Source organism: Thalassophryne amazonica, chromosome 8 (assembly GCF_902500255.1).
Source record: "Thalassophryne amazonica chromosome 8, fThaAma1.1, whole genome shotgun sequence".
NCBI classification, from domain to species: domain Eukaryota; kingdom Metazoa; phylum Chordata; class Actinopteri; order Batrachoidiformes; family Batrachoididae; genus Thalassophryne; species Thalassophryne amazonica.
Genome location: NC_047110.1, coordinates 42,263,014 through 42,285,445, shown reverse-complemented (window position 1 = coordinate 42,285,445; position 22,432 = coordinate 42,263,014). Strand labels below are relative to the sequence as shown.

Genomic DNA, 22,432 nt, shown 5'->3' with positions numbered 1-22,432 from the left:
TGTGACTGTGATCTGGCTTGGGTGGGCGGGCCGGGGCGGGCCCAAGAATATCAGTGGGCGGGCCGGGGCGTCCCAAGAATATCAGTGGGCGGGCACTGCCCCCTAGGGCGACGGGTGTGACTGCACACCCACACAAACTCTCACACACGCCTTCACAAATGACATTAACACCCTGCCTTTTCCTCAAAAATTACTACATTTATGTTTGCTGTCTGTCTCTGTACTTTTCTGTCACTTTTGCGCTCTTTTTCATACTTTTCCCTCGTTTCAAGAGCCACCGAACCGAATGCACTTTACCGTAATATATCAAATCAAATCAAATCAATTTTATTTATATAGCGCCAAATCACAACAAACAGTTGCCCCAAGGCGCTTTATATTGTAAGGCAAAGCCATACAATAATTACGGAAAAACCCCAACGGTCAAAACGACCCCCTGTGAGCAAGCACTTGGCAACAGTGGGAAGGAAAAACTCCCTTTTAACAGGAAGAAACCTCCAGCAGAACCAGGCTCAGGGAGGGGCAGTCTTCTGCTGGGACTGGTTGGGGCTGAGGGAGAGAACCGGGAAAAAGACATGCTGTGGAGGGGAGCAGAGATCAATCACTAATGATTAAATGCAGAGTGGTGCATACAGAGCAAAAAGAGAAAGAAACACTCAATGCATTATGGGAACCCCCCAACAGTCTAAGTCTATAGCAGCATAACTAAGGGATGGTTCAGGGTCACCCGATCCAGCCCTAACTATAAGCTTTAGCAAAAAGGAAAGTTTTAAGCCTAATCTTAAAAGTAGAGAGGGTATCTGTCTCCCTGATCCGAATTGGGAGCTGGTTCCACAGGAGAGGAGCCTGAAATCTGAAGGCTCTGCCTCCCATTCTACTCTTACAAACCCTAGGAACTACATGTAAGCCTACAGTCTGAGAGCGAAGCGCTCTATTGGGGTGATATGGTACTATGCAACATATAGCATACTGTTGGAAACCACGGGTTCTTCAAGATCAAGATCAAGATTAGTTTATTTCCATTTGTAGTTAAAAAAAAAACATAGGAAATGGTTGTGCAAAAAGCTCAGTGCATCCCACACAAGAAAAACGACATTAGACAGACATGAAACAAATGATCACATAAAGACACATTAACATAACACTAACACTGTGAAATACAAGATACAGAGATCAAGTTAAAAAAGTTAAGATCAAATAAAATAAAATAAGGTGCTGTAGACTTAAGGTGCACTATTCAGGCTAATCACAGCTTGTGGGAAAAAGCTCCTAGCATACCAAGACGTCTTACACCTAATGGTGCGGTACCTTCTTCCAGAGGGAAGAAACTCAAACATGACTCTTCCAGGATGGCCAGAAGGATCATTTATGATCTGAGAAGCTCGGTTTGAGAGTCTGCTTTTGTACAGAGCCTCCAGCACCGGCAGGTCACAGTTCACAATTTTTTTGGCTGAGCAGACCACCTTATATAACGCTCTCTTGTCTTTGGCAGTAACGTTTCCAAACCAGACTGTGATGAGCTAACAGGAAGACTTTCAATCGTGCACCGATAAAAATTCACAAGGATTTTAGAGTTGATGGTGAATTCTCTAAGTTTCCTCAGGAAGAAGAGACGCTGACGAGCCTTTTTAACAATATTTGTGGTGTTTTTGTTCCAACTGAGATCATTGGACAACGTCAGCCCCAGAAATTTACATTCTTCCACAATTTCGACTTTTGAGTCCTCAATAATGAGAGTTGAATGGCTGTTATTTCGACCGAAGTCAACAACAAGTTCGCAAGTTTTGGAAGTGTTCAGGAGCAAATTATTTTCTTTGCTCCAATCCACAACTTTCTGTACCTCAGCTCTGTAACGAGAATCATCATTTGCACTGATCAAGCCAATGATAGTTGTGTCATCAGCATATGTGATTGCTGTCATGGGAAGCCACACAGTCGTAAGTGTACAGAGTAAAAAGGATGGGACTAAGGATACATCCTTGAGGGGAACCAGTGCTCACAAACGTTTCATCATTTCATTCTTGGCTTGCTGTCAGTGTTGAAATTTTTCAGATTGAGGGCTTACATGAGAATTTACGGTAATGAGAATCAGCGGCGCACTAGTGTGAAACTTCTGTGTTTTTCCTCTGCGTTATGACATCACAGGCTATGTTTACCGTAGTACACCATATATCATTGGAAAGCCCTTGGTGTTAGCTTTACATTGCACTTTGAATCATTCGGATTGGACAATCTATGGCGGAGTTACGGTAAAAAAAATATGCATATGGAAAATATGGCGTGGGCGCCATTGCCGTAGACAAAGGGATAAATAGCTGGCGGAGCCAACGTCAGAGGTTCCGGAGCGCGCGTCCGAGGTTCCGGAGCGCTCCGGCTTGCTCCCCCTCAAATTAAGCCCTGGTTGGCGGATGTAACAACAGCTGCTTACTTTGAAATACACACAAAAATATTTATTGTAGTTTTTTTAATTTTTCACAATTGTCAGGCTTTTAAATGTTGCAGGGGTGGTGGCCAAGTGGTCTGTGCAAGTGGTTTCAGTGCAGAAGCTTCCTGGTTCAAACCCCACTTTTTCCACATTTCTCCATGTAATGTGGAGTTGTGTCAGGAAGGGTATCCGGCATAAATTTTGTGCCAAATCAACATGCTGATCCACCTCAGATCTGCTGTAGTGACCCTGAGTGAAAACAAGGGAGCAGCCAAAGGTACTTATTTACAGGATTTTAACTCATCACTCATCTTCAACCGCTTATCCAGGGTTGGGCCGCGGGGGCAACAGCTCCATCACAGGACTCCAGACTTCCCTCTCAGGCTTTTAAATGTTGTTCAGTTACCTTTTCATAGAAGACCATTGTTCCTTGTTTTGTCTTTGCGCTGTTAAAATTATATTGTTGGTTTTACAAATCTTGATGCTTGAGTTGGGGATTCATTCTTAGGTGATTTGACAGCTCATTCTTGTGTAGCCAAACCCAAGAAGCAAGAAAAAGGTTGGAATAACAAAAGCTTTTACACGAGAGCAGCCTGCTTTTTACTGCATGATTTTAGGCCGACTACCAAGGACATCATTTTGAAGTAATCCAGTAATGAGCTGGCAGAACAAATGCAGAATGTCATTTAAGGTCCTCTGTATACTCCTCCCCCTTTCCATGATAAGTAATTTTCTCATCCTGCTCCCAAAATTCTCTTGATCTTTGGCTCTTTGTTTTGGTTGTCAGGACCACCAGACTTGTAAGAATGCCGTGTGTTTGAATCCTTTTTTCCCTTCATTCAGAACTGAGGTATCAGTGCTCAGCTGGTGTCTGTGTGTGTGAGCCGCTTTCATGGAGGTAGTGGGGTCATTCAGTGGTTTTGCACATGCTGAGGTCAGAGGTCATCTCATGTCCTGTGTGCCCCACTCATATCTTAACACACACACACACACACACACACACACACACACACACACACACACACACACACACACACACACACACACACACACACACACACACACACACACACACACACACACACACACACACACACAAGGACTGTTGAATGCAGCTGAATAGCTTCCAAACAACCATGTGCAATCACATTTAATGGCTCTTCTGCTGATTGTCAATTAAACTGCACATCATTACTCCTTGTCTAATCAAGGACATTTTCAGAGACAAGAACTTTGCCAGGATTATATCCCCTGTTTTTCTGTATATGTATTATGTAAATGGCATTTCCACCAAGAATCATTATGCACTGTATTTTATTTTGCTCATTTTATTAAAGAAATGGATTCGTGATTGTGCTACTGAAACATGTGCTTTGTTATATCCAATCTGTAGACCTGGGTTTGATTCCTGGTCGTGCAACCTGTCTGTGTCCTTGGACAAGACAGTGGGTAGAGGGCTTGGCTGGGGAGGTGACCTGTGATGGACTGTTATCCCATAGATTCTCATCCGCTTCACACTACAGAATCTGGGGATGATTGGCTGCACAGTCTGCACCACACCACACCTTCTGTAGACACGGATCTCTGCACTGACTGTGAAAAATAACAAAAACAAAGCTCAACACATCCTGACCTTTTTTTCTTGCCATCTGTGGCTAAAGTCATATGAGATGAGATGATATTTATTGTCACTGTCATTACACAAGTGCAACAACAACGAAATTACATTTACACTCCAGTTACCTCAGACAAGATACACCAATTTATCCACAATTATTACTTATTTACCGTAATAAAGGCACACATCAGAATTAAAGACAACACATATACATTTGACATTGTTTATGTGCACTAAACTTGAAGCAGCCCATCATCAAAATTGAGGTAAAGTGGGTGAAGGCTGCAGCAGGAGGGGCCCACGCCGCCCAGCTTGGGGAGTTGAAGGCTGCAGCAGCAAAAACCGTGCTGCCTTCGAGGTGGCAGGGAGGAAGCCAGGGTGAGGGGAGTGGAGACACAAGAGAACTAAGGTCTACGTCTTTTGAGTCTTAGTGGTTCCCGTCTTACTGTATGGGTCCAGTGACCTACAAGGCAATGAATGAATATCTTTAGTAGCCACTCTCTTTGCAGGATCCTTGGGTATCATGAGAATGAGAAGAATGAGACATGTTTCTCTGTGCAGGATCCTGCAAACAAGTGCATCAGTGTTCTCAGTGGCTGTAGAACACCAAGGGGCAACCATGTTTCACTTGGTTGTAGCAGATAAATGGCTACTTTCAAGAGGTGGGGATGGACCAGTTGTCTGCCTGAGTGGTGTGGACCCGATTTCATGGTGTGGTGGATGCCACAACATGCGGCAGCAGCTTATGGTCCCAGAACTGACCTGTGGCTCCACCATACAGTGGACACACGAAGGTTTCAAATCTCTGAAAGAGTACAACCAAATACATAAGAATGTCACCCGAGCTCATCCACAAGTACACAGATGAACCATATTCAAGCATTTAGCCAACAGACAGAAAGCTAATCAGCCATTTTGACAACTGATTATTCATATGAGCCCTGTCATATTAGACAGCCTGATGTTTTTTGATGCTTCATACAGAGTGTGAGAGTTCAGTGGGTGAGCATGTTGAAGAGAACATTATCTCTCCTAAAAGGAACTGCATTCAGATTTCTATCCTGGAAGGACTGAGGTCTGTAGGTCTTGTTGTGACTGCAGAGAAACTTACAGATGTGATCTCCACAGTATACTATGGATCTTATGGAAGTGTCCTGTGAGAGCGTTCTGGGCTAAAAGCCTTAAGTGCAAGCAAAAATAGTCCTTCAAAGCATTTTTGAGCTTTGCGTTTCCTTTTTTTTTTTTTGAAGACCTCACAGAAAACATTTGCACTTTAAATCATCAATGGAGGATTTTTGTTTCTGACAGAGGCAGCCATTGCATTTTTGAAAAATCAATGAGTAGCAGAACTAGATCTCTGGGAATAAAAGCCTTGAGCACTCACTCTTTTTATTTAGCCTTTTAGAAAATAATACCCAGAATTTCAGAAGATTTTTCAAACTTTCACTCCCTCAGGGAAAGAGGATACATGTAAGTGATTGCCTCAGTTTGTCTGCCTGTGGATGGGGTAACTTGCATATTCTTGTCAGAATTTTGGTACAGTTGGCACCGGTGAAAATGAGAGATAGAACAATGACTTAAATGCTTATTCTCTTTCATACCACAGGGGGCGCAGTTGCTTGGCTAATAACATAAAAAGTGTGAGCTAATGTAATTTAAGAGTGTTGTTGTGTAAGCTACTTTTTTGTAGTATTTTTTATTTTTGCGCATTTCTTACTCTTACATTAATATTTGAGATTGATGGTATGATCCTTTAAATCATGTTTAAAGCAGATTGTGGCCTTGCACCATTTTATAGAACAGCAATTCACTCCATATGTGCACAAGAAATGTCTCAGAAATGCAGAACACTATTGTCCATCTCACAACCTTAATTAAACATTGGTGGTCACTGAGCAAACTCTTTATTGACTCGCCTAATCAGAAAAAGTAATAAAGCTAAATGTCATTATTCAGATCTCTTTTAAAGACACTTCTTTACAGTTTAAGGAACCCTCTGAATTTTATGCTGTGAGTCCATGGATTTTTTTTTTGTCATTAATGTTTTATGATCATTATCATTTTAATCAAGATCTTATTTTTAAATTCAATTTCTATTTCTGTTATTTTATTCTTTTTTGAAACACTTTATATTACAACAACAATAATAATAAGGTGAGAATCTCAAATTAGCAGGCAATTTACATTTCTGTCCTCGCCTATGGTCTTGAACTTTGGGTAATGACCAAGTGGTAAACGGTAAATGGACTGCATTTATATAGCCCTTTTCCATCTGCATCAGATGCTCAAAGCACTTTACAATAATTCCTCACATTCACCCCAATGAATGTGAAAACACCAGAAGTAACTAGGGGATTAAGGACCTTGCCCAAGGGCACTTAGTGATTTTCTGGTCAGGCAGGGATTTGAACTGAGGATTCTCTGATCTCAAGCCCAAGGCTTAACCACGAGGTCATAATCTTCCCTAAACATTAATGGTCTCAGATGAAAGCCTGCCATACAATAAGTTGTAGTTCCTTGACTGACTGCTTGAGGCTGGGTAAAAACAGAGCATATTCCCACAGAAGCCCATGTTAAAATGCCAACTTTAGAACAGAAATTAACATTTACAGCCTGGTAGAAAAAAAAAAGGTTTTGGTCTCTATAGATAGTTTCCTCCTCCATGACAACTGTACATGGGTGAATTATTTTCGAACTTCTTAGGTTAAAATGTTTTAAGCCATAAAGTTCTGTATATTTGTGGGCATGGCCACCTTGATTGACAGCAGCTGAGACAAGTGTTTCCTCCTCTCATCGTGACTGTACCTCAGAGGCCGCTCAATGTGGCCACTCACTATGTGGAGTTTGTGTCTGTCATTTGGAGTATTTTATTCCAAACACCTGAAATAAGTTGGCTTGTTGTTTGGTGAAATGTCCTAATGGATCATCTAAGGCATCTCTGCTGCAATATTCACACTGAGTGAAATTCTTGTCAGATTTTAAGTTGTATGCTAATGGAATTAGCACTTTTAGCAACTAGTGGTAGCTTCATCTGTTCGGTCTACTGAATGCATGCTGATTGAGAAAATAAGCGGCTCATAACTTTTAATGTTCTCACTAAAGTTAGGAGAACCACCACACAGTTCCCAAAGCTATGATTAATAAACACCTGACCTGAGGTTAGCCTGTTAGCTTAGGTCAGGGGTGCCCAAGTTCAGTACTTGACATTTACCTTCCTGGGAGACAACTAAGAGTGTCAAGAAGGTATATCTCGAGGACCAAACTTGGGCACCCCTGGCTTAGGTGATCAGATTCAAAGAGAGGGGCATGTTCAGGCTGCTTTTGTCACACACAGAACAAATGGGGTTCCACCCCTTTATTCATTAATGAGTTCATTGTGAATCACTGTGGCAGCTGCTACCAACATGGTGGCGCCCATATCAGTTGTTTCGGGTCTCTATAGAAAACCTATGGGTGACGTCATGCAGGATTTGTTCAGTATATATACACTCAGTGGCAGGGGTCTTCAACTCCAGTCCTTGAGGGCCAGTGTCCTGCAACGTTTAGATGTGTCCCTTCTTCAACACACCTGAGTCAATTAATGAAGTCATTAGCAGCACTCTGGAGAACTTGGCTGCATAATGAGGAGGTAATTCAGCCATTTGATTCAGGTGTATTGGGCCAAGGACACATCTAAAAGGTGCAGGACACCGGTCCTGAAGGGCTGGAGGTGAAGACCCCTGCTCTACGGTATGGACTGAGAGAATAAGATTGCAGATACAAGCAGTGGAAATTAGGTTCCTCTGTTGGGTATCTGGTTTTCACTCAGGAACACGGTGAAAAGTTGGGGCTTGTGGGGCCCAGGGTGCCGCTGCCCATTGGAGGGGTGGGTGTTACGGAGGGGTGCATGTGATGGCACCGGGGGGGGGGGGGGGGGGGGGGTGGACGGCTGCTGGGGGGATGGGGGCCATGATATCTGTGGGATGGGGTGTTGTCCTGCTCTCGCTTGGGTGGTCTCCTGATCTTGGGCTTTGATTCAAGGATTCAAAGGAATTTTATTGTCATATGCACAGAAGAACATGTTCCTTGCACAATGAAATGTGTCTACTGCATTTAACCCATCCTAATTGCCAGTAGGAGCAGAGGTCACCATTAGGCGCCCGGGGACCAGCTCCAGATGTACATCCCTGCCTTGGTCAACAGCAGGGCTGAGCAAACCAACACTGACCCATAACAAACAACACACACACAACACACAACACATAGACCAGCCCGGTACATAAACATATATTGAAAAGCAAAACACGAGGGAAAAGGAGGAAAAAAAACCCCTCATAGCCGCTGCGTTACACAGCAGCAATGAGGAAAAAATCCCCATCAGCACAGAAAAACAATAATCACACAGACAAAACAAGGACGCAGGACGATAACCGAGATTTGAAAAGGTCCAGTTTATCAGAACACTCCGGAGGCAGCCTGTTTGGCGCCGTCAACGGCCTTGTCCGACAGTCGAATCAATCATGTAGGGCAGCCTGGAAGGACCAATCAAAGCTGCTTCCACTTTCTTGATTTTCCGGTAAACCAGCGCAGTGCCCGCTCCACACAGCAGAAAGCCGGTCACCACCAAGCCGAATATGTACACATCTTCGACGTCCTCCACAGAAAGCATGTAAAGGCACATGACCTGCCATCTCCTCCACGAGTCCATCACGTAACCCATCACATGCGTCCCGGCAGGACAGGTCGGGTCCTCCGCCCCCGAATGTCTTGTAGAAAAAATAGTGTCAATTGCGTTCAGAGACCACTTTAACAGATCCATTTTTGTTGTTTTCCAGAAAAGCAAAGCTGCAGCCTCACAGACAACACGCCACAGAAGCAGGAAAGATAAGGAGGGAGGGAGAAGAGAAAAGTGCGTCCGTCTCGGCTGAGGGCAAGCTGGCTGTGTTTGGGGTGGGGCCCGGGGGTGGATGAGGGGCTGGAGTGGGGTCTTGGGGGAGTTCTGCTGGCTGTGTTGGGGGAGTCTCAGGTGATGGGGGAGTGTTGTGTGCTTCCTGGCTCAGGGGTTTTGGTCCCGCTCTGTCTGGGGAGCTGGATCCTGCCCTGGTTGGGTTCAGTGGTCCCTGCCCAGGTTTTGGTTTTGGTCATGTTGGCTCCTTGGCCCATCGTCCCTGCCGCTGCTCTCGCTCTTCCCTTTGTGGGCCTTGGCCCGGGTGGCGTGACTCTGGGGCGCCCCCTTTTGTGGGCCTGCACCTGCGCCCTGTGCGCTCCCTCTGGTGTGTGGGGCTGCTCCCTGTGCCTCCATGGGGGAGCGGTGGGGGGTGCATTTTGGCCTGCGTGGGGCATTCTCCTGGTTGTTCGTCGGGCTGCCCCGGTGGCTCTGGTGGATGCCCTTCCTTGTCCTTATGCCCTTCTACTGTCCCTTTTCTCCTTGCGTCTACTGGGGCCCTGCATCTTAGACCCATTTCCATCTGTTGCGTGCTGCAGCAACTGTATGGTTCCTGGCATGCCAGAGTGGTCCACGTCATATGTTAAGGTTCTGTACTTTTGTCTTGGCCCAACACACCAGCCATAGTAGTGATCGGATATTTAGCTGTGATCTGGGTCTCTGTGTGTGGATGGTTCGGTGTTTGTGGCCATCACCACAATTTGGTTTTGGGTGTTCTCAAGCTGATCAAGACTCTGGTGTCCTAGATTAGGGTATGGATGCTCACTAACAAGACAACAGACTGTTGCTGTCACTGCTGGTTCATGTGTGGTTGTTTGTCCTGGTATGTTGTATGGTTGGGGTCCCGTCTCCTTGGTTTCTCACTTCTCATCACTTCATGGTTATTGCTGTCGCCACTTGTATTTCGTTCTTGGCTGTCTTCATGTTGTTTTTGTGGTCAGCCCTTCCTGAAAGAAGTTGTCTTTTGGCTTTGAGTAGGATGTTGTAGGCTGATCAGGAAGGATAGATGGGGGTCACACACGCACACCACGTTCACTCAGGCATTTTGGTTCAGGCAATTTGTCATGTTGCCCCAGGTCAACTACATAGGGAGGTCCTTTAGGCACATCCAACTGGGAGGAAGCCCTGAGGAAGACCCAGGATATACTGGTGATATTATGTCTTCCAGCTGTCTTAGGAGTACCTCAGGATCCCCAAGGAAGAGTTGGAGGACTTGACTGTGGATAGGGAAGTGTGACATGAGCTGCTTAGTCTGCTGCCACCATGACACGGATCTGGATAAGTGGCATGCATGAATGAATGAATGAATAATAATAATGGAGTTGTAACCCTAGTAGATTGAGTACTGCTAAAAATTTAAGATAATATATCTTATATATACAGTGAGGAAAATAAGTATTTGAACACCCTGCGATTTTGCAAGTTCTCCCACTTAGAAACCATGGAGGGGTCTGAAATTTTCATCTTAGGTGCATGTCCACTGTGAGAGACATAATCTAAAAAAAATCCGGAAATCACAATGTATGATTTTTTAAATAAATAATTTATTTGTATGTTACTGCTGCAAATAAGTATTTGAACACCTGCCAATCAGCAAGAATTCTGACTCTCACAGACCTGTTAATTTTTCTTTAAGATGCCCTCTTATTCTGCACTCTTTACCTGTATTAATTGCACCTGTTTGAACTTGTTACCTGTATAAAAGACACCTGTTCACACACTCAATCAATCACACTCCAACCTATCCACCATAGCCAAGACCAAAGAGCTGTCTAAGGACACCAGGGACAAAACTGTAGACCTGCGCAAGGCTGGGATGGACTACAGGACAACAGGCAAGCAGTTTGGTAGAAGATAACAACTGTTATGATTATTTATTAGAAAGTGGAAGAAACACAAGATGACTGTCAATCTCCCTCAGTCTGGGATTCCATGCAAAATCTCACTTTGTGGGGTAAGGATGATTCTGAGAAAGCTCACAACTACACAGGAGGACCTGGTCAATGACCTGAAGAGAGCTGGGACCACAGTCACAAAGATTACATTAGTAACACATGATGCTGTCATGGTTTAAAATCCTGCAGGGCAGCAAGGTCCCCCTGCTCAAGCCAGCACATGTCCAGGCCCATTTGAAGTTCACCAGTGACCATCTGGATGATCCAGAGGAGGCATGGGAGAAGGTCATGTGGTCAGATGAGACCAGAATAGAGTTTTTTGGAATCAACTCCACTTACCATGTTTAGAGGATGAGAACAACCCCAAGAAAACCGTCCCAACCGTGAAGCATGGGGGTGGAAACATCATACTCTGGGGGTGGTCTTCTGCAAAGGGGACAGGACGACTGCACTGTATTGAAGGGAGGATGGATGGGGTCATGTATTGTGAGATTTTGGCAAACAACCTCCTTCCCTCAGTAAGAGCATTGAAGATGGGTCATGGCTGGGTCTTTCAGCATGACAATGACCCCAAACACACAGCCAGAGCAACTAAGGAGGGGCTCCGTAAGAAGCATTTCAAGGTCCTGGACTGGCCTGGCCAGTCTACAGACCTGAACTCAATAGAAAATCTTTGGAGGGAGCTGAAACTCCAAACCTAGAAGATCTGTGTGGATGAGTGGACCAAAATCCCTGCTGCAGTGTTTGCAAACCTGGTGAAAAACTACAGGAAATGTTTGACCTCTGTAATTGCAAACAAAGGCTACTGTACCAAATATTAACATTGATTTTCACAGGTGTTGAAATACTTATTTGCAGCAGTAACATACAAATAAATTATTAAAAAATCATACATTGTGATTTCCGGATTTTTTTTTTTTTTTTTTTTTAGATTATGTCTCTCACAGTGGACATGCAGCTAAGATGAAAATTTCAGACCCCTCCATGATTTCTAAGTGGGAGAACTTGCAAAATCGCAGGGTGTTCAAATACTTATTTTCCTCACTGTATATATCTTTAGCAGCAGGTATCCTTCATGAACAGTAAATAAATACTTTTCTGTGCAAAGGGTTTATGCATTATAGAATTTTAAATTTTAAAAAGTAACATTTGGAAAATTTTTCTTCATCAGCAGTTCAGCTGAAAATGCCTAAACATTCCAATTCTAACTTAAATCTGCTGTTCGTGTGTGCGTGCATGCATGTGTGTGTGCTTCTGTTTGCCTTATTGTCAAACCTTAAATAAAAGGTAAATTTATCAGGCGTAACATTTGTCTTCCCTCTTGTGAGACCACAGTCGGTGAACAAATCAGTGAGCCATGAATCAGCATCTGAGTCAGACCTCTAGGTGTTTTAGATCTGACATCAGTGAGACATAACAAAATCCTTTGGCTTACACATCTGCAGCCTAATGTTGCTCTTAAATATTTTTTGCGCTAATGCCAGAGCGAGTTATATTTCATCTTTTGGTCTTGGAAGGCCTCTGCCTCACTCTTTCTCTGGTTTTAATTTGTAGCACCGTAACACTGAAGCTGTCGGTGCGGTTGGCATGGTACAGACGTCTGAGCTATAAAATGCTTATGAGATGTGAAGCACAAAGTTCTTGATGTTCTTCTCAGTGTGAAACACAACACCTGAATCTGATTTATTATAATTATTTCCAGGAACAATTAGGGGGATTAAGGATCGTGAAATTTCTGTAAAACTGTATCCACTTTAAAAGGTATAAAGAAAAGTTAAAGCAATTTTTTTTTTTTTGCTTTTGTCATTGATAATCTGTTCATAAGGAACTCTTAGCTATGAATGTCTGAATAGAGGGATCAGTCTTTGTTGAGGATTAATGAGTCCACGTGCACTCTTCGGCGTCAAGCGGACATTTATGAAAAGCCAATATGTTCAAAGTTCACCGACTGCAAAGGAGCTCATGAATGATTTTAAATCCATGGTGTAGGAAGCCAATGCTGCCTGTTCTGCTAAACTTAACATCAAAGAAATGTGAGCGTATATGTCCTGTTGCTTCATATGTATTCTCACAGTAAACAAACAAACAAACAAAAAAGCATGCATTCTCAACATGTATTCATTGTCTTTGTGGATCTGCATCAGTAAAGGCATCTGGCATAAAACCTGTGCCAAATCCAAATGCGATGAATAAAAATTAGTCGGACTGGAGGTGAGATGAATGCCAGTGGAAGTACTTTGTCAAGACAAAATAAATAAATGTGGATGAGTTCAGAGACATGACAGCAAACACTTCAACTTCATCCAGCTACGCTGTGTTCTTTATATCTTTTATTTTTTGGTATATCCTGTTGACATCATTAGCAAGTCCCTTCGGCTGCTTCCTTGTTTGTGCTCACAGTCGCCACAGCAGATCCGAGGTGGCTCTGCATGTTGAATTGGCACAGGTTTTACACGAGATGCCCTTCCTGACGCAACTCCACATTACATGGAAAAATGCAGCAGGGGTTAGGGTTTGAACTGGGAACCTTCTATGCTGAAACCAAGAGCACTAACGACTTGGCCTATCCTGCTGACATCTCTGATATGCTGAAAAAAAACAAAGCCTTCAGTGAGTTCAATGAGTTCTCCATAAATTCGGCCAACATCTTTCTTTTTGAAAGCTTTCAATTCAGTTGGTCCAAGTGAAGTATATTGATAAATCTCTTTTTAATAACTCACTCTTGTAAATATACAATTGTCAATTACCCTGCCTGGCTGCAAGGCGGTGAGCAGGATATTGTTTTCACTGGTGTGTGTGTGTGTCTTTGGACAACAGAAATAAAAAAAATGGCTGTACAAATTTTCTTCAAACTTGATAAGAATATTACTTTTAGATATATATCACAATGTGATTATATTTTGGAGTAGTTAAGTCAAAGGTCAAACAAGGTACAAGGCAAGGAAAATATGGTCTGAAAAACATCTTATACTTTAGGTTTGACTTTTATAATTTCATAATGCTTTTACTCTATATATACACACAGTAAACCTGCAATAAATAAATTATGGAATTTTACTGCAAAAATCACAGTAGGCCACTGTATAAATACAGTCCTGCATTGTGTTAACTTTACAGTAAAATTCCTGCATATTTCTTAATGTGAATTTACTGCAATTCGTTGCCAGGGATTCCCTGTAAAAATACATTGTGTATATTGGTCAACAAAATATTTGTGATTGATTGGTATGAATCAAAATCAAATCAAATCAAATCAATTTTATTTATATAGCGCCAAATCACAACAAACAGTTGCCCCAAGGCGCTTTATATTATAAGGCAAGACCATACAATAATTACGGAAAAACTCCAACGGTCAAAACGACCCCCTGTGAACAAGCACTTGGCAACAGTGGGAAGGAAAAACTCCCTTTTAACAGGAAGAAACCTCCAGCAGAACCAGGCTCAGGGAGGGGCAGTCTTCTGCTGGGACTGGTTGGGGCTGAGGGAGAGAACCAGGAAAAAGACATGCTGTGGAGGGGAGCAGATGAATGACTTCAAATTGAGTCACATAGGAGTCATATGATTCATACATAGTTGAGTATGAGTCATACATAGTTATGAAACACTGTTAGAGAAAAATGTATATTTACTAGTTGTCATGATCTTCCCCGTGTCTGGGCTTATGTTGTGGTTTGTCTCCTATATGTGTCCATGTCCCCTCTCTTTATTCCACTGTCTGGCCCCGACCTATGAATTTCTGTTTGTCATTCTTTTGCCATGTGTTGAGTTCCATTCTAGTTTCTGACTCAGCCTTTAGTTTTTGGAGCAGCTTTAACTTTTGACCTCTGTAGAAATTGAAATTGACCTTTGTCACAATTTTGGCTATTTTTACCCCATAACTCCAGAGAATACAGTCATAGATAGTCCAAACTATACCTTTTTGGAATCTTTATGATCAGACAAATCATGTGGTATAGTTTTCAATATGACTGGAGCATTTTTAAATTTTGACCCCTGTGTAATTCTTCAAATGACCCCTACCTGGCTGCCTATTGAAAATTTAGGTGGCCGCCCTGCTTTTACAAAACATTTATGTATCTGCTGCACTGTGTAGGGTTTTGTTGCTCTCACAACTTCTTTAGCCTCTGCTCCTGTCAGTCACGCCCCAACTGCCACTGAACCCACTTGTCTCCTGTCTTCCCTCATCTTGTCTGACCACGCCCTCTTCCTGAACAGTCTCCACACCTGTTCCACATCACGCCCTGATTGCTCGCTGTGTATTTATGCCTTGTGTATCTTGTGTCTCTCTGCGAGTTTGTTGTTCCTTGCATCTTTGTTCCAGCCTTCTTGTCATAGTCCTGTTTTTGCCTTACCGTGTTTTGACCTTGATCTGTTTGTAGGATTATGCTTTTGTCTCTGCCCCATTGTACTTAGTCTCTCCATGATTTTGAACCTTGCTTGTTTTTGGACCACACCTCTGCCTTACACCTGTCTGTAACCTCCGCATCACTGACTGTCTAACTGTGTACCGAACCCCTGACTGATGATAATATAAAGCCTTTTTTTAATTACTCCAGCTCCTCAGCCTACGAGTCTGCATTTGTGACCTGTTTGTGCCTCGCCATCTTGGTCCTTGGCACTGGTACATTTTCATTGTGGTGGGTAGAGCATGTAGGGTATGTTTCAGTCCTCTGTTACCTTTCATTGATTGATCAAGCATCCAAGGACCCTACTGTATACCCGTCAACCCGTATACCTGCATTCAAACACACCTTATGTTCCTGTGTCTGTCTATCAGATGAAGGAGTTGAGGAACATACATGTGTGTGCATGTGAGCACAGAGCAGAACCCATAAGCATGTTAGTAGAGGGTCCGCTACATTAAATGCCATCATTCCAAATCAGTCACTTATGACAATGAGTGGGTTCCCAAGTTCTCCAACACTGAGAGTCTGCATATGTACAAACCATAAGGTACTCAGCTGTAGCATCTCTTTATGTCCAGATGGAGGAAATGCCACATGATAAACATTATTTTTGTCTTTCTTGCTGTCCATCCCCTGCCTATCCCCGAGCATGCTGATAAGAAGAACTTAGTAGTACTTAGTAGTACTCAGTTCCATTCATTCATACAAAAGAGTCATTGAAAAGAGCTGAGTCACTTGTAAATACAATAACATTAATCAAAAGTATCATTACTAGCTTCTACCTAATCCAGTGCATGGCTGAGGCGTTTAGATCTGTCACCAGAAAATCTTTGCAACCTAACCTGCATGACTTTGGATGCGGGAGGAAGCCGGAGCACCGGGAGGGAACCTACACAAACACGGGGAGAACATGCAAACTCCACACAGAAAGGCCACAGGTGGGAATTGATCCCATGACCTTCTTACTGTGAGGCAAAAGTGCTAACCACCAAGCCACTGTGCTGCCCAGGTACTGTACAACTAAACTTTATTTACTTTTACATACTGAAACTGAATTGTGTGCTTTTAAAGTAGAATGTATTGCATTTTACTTACCTTTCATTTCAAGGCCTGATCTTTTTTGGTGTGCTAATCTGCATTTAAAACACGCTGCAAAATAGATAAAACCTGCTAATTTCCAGTTTGACTGCCATTAAATTACAGTCACTGCCGTCTTTACCGCCTGCTGTCTAGAAGCATTACTGCACAGTATGTTATCATTGAAAACCTTTGTAGCAGAAAGCAGAACTGACCCCAGAATTCCTGCATTGTTTTTTCACTGTAATTAATGTGCCAAATCCACACAGAGTCATCAGTCACTGTGAGGTGAAAAAGCTATTAAACTTAACACAAAAGCAACCTCATCTCAGCACGGGGAGGGTTTTTGAAATACTGAATCATCTTTATTCACAAAAGTAATTCCAGTGACAGTAATAACAGTGTCTTGGCCGTGACGGTGACCATGACCATGAAAAGAGCTTCATCATTTTATTTTGATGCGTCCAAAACCAGGGTTTTCATATGAGCACACTGCATATATTCACATAAAACCAAATTTGTTTTGAAAGCCTTCCCCAAAACCTCATACAAAATTTACATTGAGCTCCAGTTTCATCAGTTTCTATCAGTTAGACTGACAGTTTCTCCCCACTGAGCCATCACACTGAAGTATGATGATAGGTGACAGGACTCGGGCACTTTGTTGTTTACTTACAGATGAGGATGAAAACAGCAGATATATTATTGTCAGCTGGTTAATATTTTATGTGCCAGTGCATTGGCTGACATTCTTTTTTTTTTTGGCCTCCATCTTCTGAAAATGTCGCTGCATAAATTTCAAATTAGAAAAAAGAAGTCATGCAGCAACAGATTTAATTGATTTTATCTTCTCTGATTTGTGGGATTTTCACGAGAATAGCATGACTTTTAACAGGAACTGGTTTGATTTGATCCGTGAAAAGTGGGTGGGATTTAATAAGCATGAAGAAATGAGTCAGCTGAATGGCTCTTGGAGACACATATTGTTGGACCAACCTCATTGATATGAACATTTGCTAGTTCATTGGCAGCAGCCAGACCAATGATCTGAGAGAAAAAGTGCTATTTTATATTTGCTCACTCAAATCACATTTCATGAATTTAATTAAGATCTTTGCTGATGGCACAGTAGTAATGATAATGATTTCTTTTGGCTACTCTCATTTTGCTCATAGTTGCCAAACAGAGTTGCTGGCATGGATCCGTATGTTAATTTGGTCCCCGTTTTATGCCATATGCCATTCCTGATATAACTCCATATGTACACAGACAATTTGGTTTTTAACTGGAGGCCGACAGTTTGGGATGCCAATACACTAGTCACACCACCATGCCCATTCACATGATAAGTCTTCAAAATTATATGTCAAAAATAACACTTGATAGTGCCCCTTGACCCTATTTATCATTCCATCCACAGTACCATTGTAAAGATGATGGAGATGATGCTGCTTGTATCTGTGAATGGGAAGTTTGCATTTAAATGATGTGGTTCAGTACAATATCTGCAGAAATGAATTTTCATACCAAGTCTGAAATATCCCATCAGCTCAACAGAAGTATCAGCAAGGGCTAGGTGCTAGTGCAGCACTAATCAAACCATGATCTACCAGGCATTCAGGTGTAACCTGGGGCAAGATGAGCCATTGAACACACCACAATGCACACACATTGACTGACTGCTTCAATCCACTGCTCGATCTGCTTATTTTCTCCCTGCTGCAACAAATCGCCCAACACTCGCTTCACAAATAACACAATCTGCATTGTATTTTAATTTTAGTTTGCGCTGTAGCCTGATATCAGAATAACTGAGCTAAATCCACATTCGAGCAGAAATTATTTATTTCAAGAGGCACCAACTCAATAATAACAAGGCCGTGTGAAATAAAAAAACAAAGCCACCTGTAAGAATAAAATGTGTGCATGGTGTGTGCTGTGCACCTGGACATGGAGCCTCTGTGTGCCTTATTGTGGTGCTGGTGCTCATCTGGCCTTACTCCACTGCACAGAGCTACTGTGCATGATCACTGCCTTTTCTGCTCAAAGAAACCAATCTGCATTGTATTTTAATTTTACCCGTTAATTGTAACCTGACATCAACTGATCAACCAAATTTACACTCAAGCAGAAATTATTTTAAGATGCACTAATGAAATAAAAGCCATAGTAAACCGTAACATTAAATTAAGAGATGCCTATCACTCCCCCTATCTGCACAAACTGCATCCACTTATTCAGTTTTGGGGTTCATGACGTGTCCCAGTATGACAGTTTTTTTTTTTACATGTTCAAAACTTTCCTGATTGGTTGCAGCATTCTACAATGCTGCTACTACCAAAGATTACATATGTTTTCATGCCCCGATTGTGTATCCGATTGTTGCACCAAAAAAAGTACACAATTGGGTGTAAAAATCTGCAATGGGAGATCAGGTTTAGTCATTGTCTACTGAGCTGGGAATTGGAGGATGTCCTTATTACTGCAGCTAAGTATAAGCTTTTACTGATTGACTTCCTCAAAACTGAAAATATCCTGCACATTCAGCCTTGTTATATTTTAAAACTTGCGTGCGATGCCTGTGCAAAACTCTGTCATTTTCTTCTCCATCTCACAAATGACACACTCACCTGGCAAAATATACTTCTTAGCCTGTAATGCCACAGCATGTGAAATCAGTATGTGGCCAAAGTGAGTGTAAAGTTATTTCAGTGTGATGCCAGAAGCAATATGTCACTGTGTGCAGTGGTCAACATCGATTAGACATAGAGCACAACTGATTCATACCATACATGACACTGTTGAGGTATGAGTCATAATCTGTCCCGCAATATTTCCACAAGTCCATCAGCACTGCGGCAGAAAATCTAGAAGTCTCATTACGATTGTAAATAATCTTAAATAAATAGTTGTGATGGCAAGATTTCAAAACAATCAAAACACAATTAGCAGTCACCTTGGTGGCCACCACACTACCAGAACAAGAACAATTCAAACTACATGTATCTTTAATCAATAGTGGTTCTAATTTATGTCATGCATGTGATGACAAGGCTATTTCCTGAAACAAGCTTAGACATGTCCAGTAGAAAGACAGATACAGCATGCGCTATATAGTACAGGGCTACCTAAAAAAAAAACCCCAGAACCCATACAAATTCTAATAAAGCCTACAAAGGTCATGCAAATTTCTTGAAATTTGCTGGACATAAACTTCAGTCTGTGTAGGATCATTCCCCAAAGTTTCAGTTATCTTGGTGGCTTTGCATAAAAGACATGTTCTTTCAAAATTATGTTCCAAGTGGTATGTGATTTATTTGCGAAATAGGCTTCCAGGCAAACTGTTTTTAACTTGGTTGACCAAGACATGTTGGGAAAGACGACTGGAACAATAGTCCTCCCCAATGTGTCTTATCAGGTTCCAAAACCAGCTTTTTCAGTTTTAGAAGTGTTTATGTCTCACTAGGTTTTACATAATAGATGAGAAACATCTTATATTTACACATAAACAAAGCAGTTTTGGAGCTTTAAAGAGAGACCGGTGAGTGAGGTCACAGTGTCTCTCTACTCTTATTGGCTGTTACCCCCATCCCACATAGAAAGAAAAAACAGATCTGCATTACTCATAACATAAAAATCTGAAATAGAATGACTTTTTAACCTCTTAAAATAGGTCAAGGTTAGCCATCTTTGAACTTGCCCAAGGTCTCTGTCCCAAGAATGTTCCCTGTGAATTTGAAGACAGGCAGTAATAGGACTGGATTTATGCTGAGCACAGACAGACGGACGCAAAGCCTTTGCGATACCGATGGCCATATTTGATGACCTCGGGTAAAAATGGTAGTGAGCAGAAGCTTCATTGGGAACTTTGATGAAAAGACTGATCGAAACAGCAACTTTCTTTTGCCAATAATTAAACACACGCACAGACACACACACACACACACATACATACATACATACATACATATGCGCACAAAAAAGTGCATTTGATTTAATTTTGTAGTTTTTCTCAAACATAACTGCTCAGTTAACAAATGTGCCTGCTGAACACTATGTCTGTGTATTGACAGGCATAGATGATTGGTTTGAGGGTAAAAAGTTACAATTCTTAATATTTACTGTACATATGCAGTTTATAACAAATTGCTGATGTTACATGAAACCTCTTTATGTCGAAGATAGAGTGTACAGTTTCGTATGCAGCATTATTTTCAAGACATTATGTTGGGCATCCTTCTGTGAAATAAGATTTGGGGGCTGGTTACAAGAAAGCAGATTTTTGTAAAAATACCAAATAGAATTAAGGAAAACTACAAAAAGTAAGTCATCACACAGAATTTCAATGTTGTTCAGCAAAAGAGTGATATTTAACCAAAGCAAACACTCAGACCTTCAAATAAATGTCCAAAAGAGACTTTTGATGATTGGTAGAGTCATTAGAAGGCAGCAGGGTGTTTGCTTCCCCGAGCCACCTCCATCTAAAAGCCAGATCTCATGCTGTAATTTGCATTTGCAGCCTCTCCTCTGACCTCTATCTGGTGTGAAAAAGCAGGCCACAGAGAAAATCCTGACAACAACATTCATTTGCTTTATGAGCCAATTGAGTATCAGCTGTAGGACACCCTGGGTTCCAACATTCAGTTCAGTGTGAGGAAGCTTGGGGTGATTTTTGACAACCATTTTAAATTTGATAAGCAGATCAGTGCTGTTGTTAAAAAAAATTTCTTCCAACTCTGTCTCCAAGTCAAGTCCAACCCATATTTCTCTCTGACTGATCTTGAGAAGGTCATGCACGCCTTCGTCACAAATATACTAGATTATTGTAACTCTCTGTACGTTGGCTTGGATCAGACCTCATTAAACCGCCTTCAGCTTATTCAGAATGCTGCTGCTCGTCTTCTTTCAGGAAAGAAAAAGTCCCACCACATCACACTGGTTTTGGCTACTCTTCACTGGCTTCTGATCCATTACCGTGTTGATTTTAAACTTTTTAATTGTTTTTAAAGCCCTCAATGGCCTGGCCCCAGTGTATCTTTCAGAGCTTCTTTATCATTACACCCCAACCAGAGCCTTAATGTCTTCTGACCAACTGTTGCTGGAGGTCTAGAGGTGACAGAACCTTTGCAGTGGCTGCCCCCAGGCTCTGGATTGGTCTCCTCTTCAATATTAGATAATCCCTGTCCCTAGAGACTTTTAAAGCCTCTTTTAAAACCTATTTCTTTTCTCTGCTGTTTCCTAAATGAGTGATTGCATCTCTATTTCTTGCGACTTTTTACTCTTTATTTTACTTTATCTTTTATTTGTTTTATTGCCTGTTGCAGTTTTACTGTTATTTTTAATTAATTTATTCACAACCCCAATCCCAGTGAAGATGGGACGTTGTGTAAAATGTAAATAAAAACAGAATACAATGATTTGCAAATCCTCTTCAACCTATATTCAATTGGATACACCACAAAGACAAGATATCTGATGTTCAAACTGATAAACTTTACTGTTTTGTGCAAATATTTGCTCAATTTAAAATGGATGCTTGCAACACATTTCAAAAAAGTTGTGACGGGGCAACAAAAGACTGGGAAAGTTGATGAATGCTCAAAGAACACCTGTTTGGAAACAGGTGAGTGTCATGATTAGATATAAAAGGAGCATCCCCAAAAGGCTCAGACGTTCACAAGCAAAGATGGGGCGAGGATCACCACATTGTGAACAACTGCGTGAAAAAAATAGTCCAACAGTTTAAGAAAAATGTTTCTCAATGTTCAATTGCAAGGACTTTAGGGATTCCATCATCTACAGTCAATAATATAACTAGAAGATTCAGAGAATCTTGAGAACTTTCTACCCGTAAGCAGCACGGCCGAAAACCAACACTGAATGCTCATGACCTTCGATCCCTCAGGCGACACTGCATTAAAAACCGACATCATTGTGTAAAGGATCTTACCGTGTGGGCTCAGGAACACTTCAGAAAACCATTGTCAGTTTGTTGCTACATCTACAAGTGCAAATTAAAACTCTACCACGCAAAGCGAAAGCTATACATCAACAACATCCAGAAACGCCGCCGCCTTCTCTGGG

The 22,432-nt window shown here is 41.9% G+C and overlaps 1 long non-coding RNA gene across 1 annotated transcript; it reads left to right on the top strand.

Annotated features, from left to right (window-relative positions):
* The first annotated feature begins 1,017 nt into the window (after positions 1-1,017).
* On the top strand, positions 1,018-21,334 carry LOC117515069. Its single transcript, XR_004562028.1, has 4 exons — positions 1,018-1,028; positions 1,382-1,385; positions 6,578-6,582; positions 21,168-21,334. It is a non-coding gene; the product is annotated as an uncharacterized LOC117515069 (long non-coding RNA).
* Positions 21,335-22,432: the final 1,098 nt, after the last annotated feature.